Source organism: Tupaia chinensis, unplaced genomic scaffold (genome assembly GCF_000334495.1).
Source record: "Tupaia chinensis unplaced genomic scaffold, TupChi_1.0 Scaffold139927_1, whole genome shotgun sequence".
Classification (NCBI taxonomy): Eukaryota; Metazoa; Chordata; class Mammalia; order Scandentia; family Tupaiidae; genus Tupaia; species Tupaia belangeri.
Genome location: NW_006199806.1, coordinates 657,683 through 661,214, shown reverse-complemented (window position 1 = coordinate 661,214; position 3,532 = coordinate 657,683). Strand labels below are relative to the sequence as shown.

Here is a 3,532-nt window from a genome sequence, read left to right as displayed (position 1 = left end):
TTTTGCTATAGGGTGCGTGCGCTCACCAGACAGACAGAGACAGAGAGACAGAAAGCGAGAAATCACCCCCCAGAGGGGATGGTCACGCCGCAATCCCTTCTCCTCCATTCTCCTCTCGGGATCTTGGGCATGCATACACACGCGCCCGGTATGAGTTTTAAGCTACCGGGTCCGGGACGCGAACCGCGGTCGACTACATAGGAGTCCAGCGACATAGCCATTACGCTAACTGCTGGTTCCCTAAAGTATTTTTTTTAAGAGAGGTTTTTGCTGTAGGGCATGTGCACTCGCTGGAGAGACAGAGACAGAAAACGAGAAATCACTCCCCAGGGAGGATGGTCATGCCACAATCCCTTCTTTGTTTTCTCAAGATTTTGGGCCATGCACACACACACTCCCAGCATGAGTTTTAAGCCACCTGGTCCAGGATTCAAACCATGGTCAACTACGTGAGAGTCCAGTGACATAACCATTATGCCATCTACTGGTCCCAACTTACTGAAGTATTTTAAAATAAATATAAAAACGTTTGTAAAAAGTTATGGTTAAGCTGAAAGCAAGGAGTGAACAGAAACTTCAAGTGGTACATAGTCAAAGATCACCATCTAGTGGCCTAAAAGTCTGAACTTAGCTCACGCTCCAGTGACCACAGAGGTTGAGAAGCATCCTGCCCCACTGGAGAGAGGAAAGAAGCGAGATTTCAGCCCCAGAACCTTTGCCCCAGTGAAGGCATTCAAAATTCGAGTCGCAAGCAAACACTGTGCCTTTCAAACCAACGAATCTTCCAATACCAGCTTTTAGTCTGGGCGTCTGGTCACTGTCAGAATCTGAGTAGAAAATTGACTGTGATAAAATAACTCTGGCAGATTAGCTCAGAGACACTGCACACAATGATGGCTTTTAAAATTCTCTTGAATAAAATCTTTGCCTCTCAGGAGAGACTTTGCAACAGAACACTTGTCATTATAAATATCTTAATAATAAAGGGAATCGTGATACTTTCAGAAAATAAGGAAGAAATACAGTCACCAAAAAAGATCATTGTTCTCCCTCACCCCAAGATGCTATTTAAAAACAAACAAACAAAAACAACCCAAAAAACATTCTTTCTCCCATGAATCTGTGTGCATGTGCCTGCATGCAACAGAGAGATGGGTCCGTGCCGAGATCGCCCCGCAGCCTCGGCCAGCCGTCAGCATGCACGTGCCCAGCACATCCAGGAAGGTCTCTGGATATGAACATGGAGCCTTTCCATATGGGGCAGCCTCCCAGAGTTCTGCATTCTGCTGCTGCACCACCGTCCAGCCCTCTCTTCTCTCTTTTTAAGCAGGCAACATGAGTTATTGAAAAGAGTACAGGCTTGACAGTCAGAGGGCCATGCTCAAATTGGGTCTTCACTCCTTATTGGCTGTGTGACTTTGGCCGTGTTACTAACCTCACAGATCCTCACATGGTTGTTGTGAGAATTCAATTAAATTTAAAAAGGCTTGGAAAGAGCTAATCCAGTGTATGGAGCATAATTAGCATTCCTCTTACCTTTCTTTCAGTTATAGGAAATCATATAATTTAACTTCAAAAAATATTTTAACTGAGAAGAAAATACTGTTTAGGTTTTGGCCAGAAATTGTTTTTTAAATAATATTTTTCTATTAAAATGAAGAGACACCATTTAGTCACTATAGAACTGTAATTGCCCCAGCTTTGACTAATTATGCTTTTTTTTTTTTCAAGATGTAACTTTGTCACTGGGAAAAAAAATCTATGAAATGAGGATAATACAAACCTCATAGGATTGTTGTAAGGATTACATGAAATTTTGCATAAGATCCCCATAGCTCAGTACCACTTAGCAAAGAGTACCTATTTCATTATTGCTGATCTTTGTCTCTCATGGGACGTCTGTGAGAATATGACATAATTGCCATCAACTTGACATCCTGCAGGTCTTTACTGCCCTCCACACAAGTCACTGTCTCACCAAAGGTTCTACCCCAGAAAGGGCAGTGCTGTAGCTCTCCTTGGGGGCCTGCTTCTTTGCACACACCATGTGCGACGACCTTTAAAAAAAAAATCACAGCAGTGGGGCCAGCAGGTGGCATAATGGTTACATCGCTGGACACCCACATGACCAACCCAGTCCTAGTGGCTTAAAAATCACACCAGGCACATGTATGTGCATGCCCCAAATCCCAGGAGAATGGAAGAGAAGGGACTGTGGCACCACCATCCCCCCAGGGGGTGATTTCTCACTTTCCCTCTCACTGCCTCTGTTTCTCTCTCTCTCCAGCAAGTGCATGTGCCCTAAGGCAGGGGTGGGGAGGAATCACAAGTAATGCCAAACATGTAAAGCCTGAGAGAGACCAGCACCCTCTACTCTGGGAACTTCTCTGGGCCTGCTGCATATGCCTCGAATATCTCCACAGAAGTGAAAGAGAAAAAGATTTTGGCTAAAGAGGGAGAAAACGATTTTCTTAGGTAGCTTGTAATGAGCTCTGAGGCATTAGTGTTTCTGAGCAATAACAGCCACACCTTTGCACAGTGGCAATGTTTTTTTTTTGGAGAGGTTTTTGCTATAGGGCGCGTGCGCGCGCCAGACAGACAAAAAGACAGAAAGCGAGAAATCACCCCCCAGGGGGGATGGCCACGCGGCAATCCCTTCTCCTCCATTCTCCTCTTGGGATCTTGGGCACACATGCACACACACCCGGCGTGAGTTTAAGCCACCAGGTCCGGGACTAGAACCACGGTCGACTACGTGGGAGTCCAGCGACATAGCCATTACGCTAACTGCTGGTCCCAACAGTGGCAATGTTAAAGGAACATTGTTGTTTGGGTATATTAATTATAAAATGATTTCTTAAAGTACCATCTTTAAATGAATGATTGAATGAAGGTCTCTATCCTGAAGACCCAAAAAGCCCACATGCTCCTGAATTCCCCTTTTGGACAGTCTGGTTCCTATTGGCACCTTGTTTATTCACAGAATCCTAGAGTTCTGACCCATATGTGAGATACCAGGGTTTTTGTTTGTTTTGTAACAGTTTGATGATCCCTTCCAGAGGGTGTCTCAGGGGCCCTTGTCCTCACACCCAAGGGCTGGCGTGCTGACTTGAGCTGAGCGTTCTATTTTGGGGTATGGAAATCCGTTGCTAAGTAAAGCAAGGCAGCTGGGGCAGGAGGCAAAGCCTTAGCTGTGAAGGCCTGAGTTCAAGTCCAAGCTCCACTGCTCACAGGCGCCTATTCATTCAGTCTCGTTTCCTCATCTGTGAAAGGGGGACCCTGTCTGACTTGCCTCAGGGGACTGATGAGACATGAATGACACAGAGGCTGAGCGGCCCTTGGTGAGCACTGAGTTCCTTCTCTGCTCTCTGTACCCACAGCCCCCTGCACTCATGAGGTCCCTTTAGCTCTAGCAGAGATGGCTCCCCCAGAGCCCAGGGCTATTTACACAAAACAGGGAGGCACCCTCAGCTGTGGCATGTGAGGTGGCCCGCATCGGCTGGGGGCAACGCCGGCCCAACGCACCTTTTGT

At 46.4% G+C, this 3,532-nt stretch overlaps 1 protein-coding gene across 3 annotated transcripts in view; it reads right to left on the bottom strand.

Moving 5' to 3' along the window:
- Positions 1–3,532, bottom strand: part of ILDR1 (immunoglobulin like domain containing receptor 1) — a 43,612-nt gene that overhangs the window by 3,098 nt on the left and 36,982 nt on the right. The gene's annotated exons all lie outside the window — the stretch shown is intronic.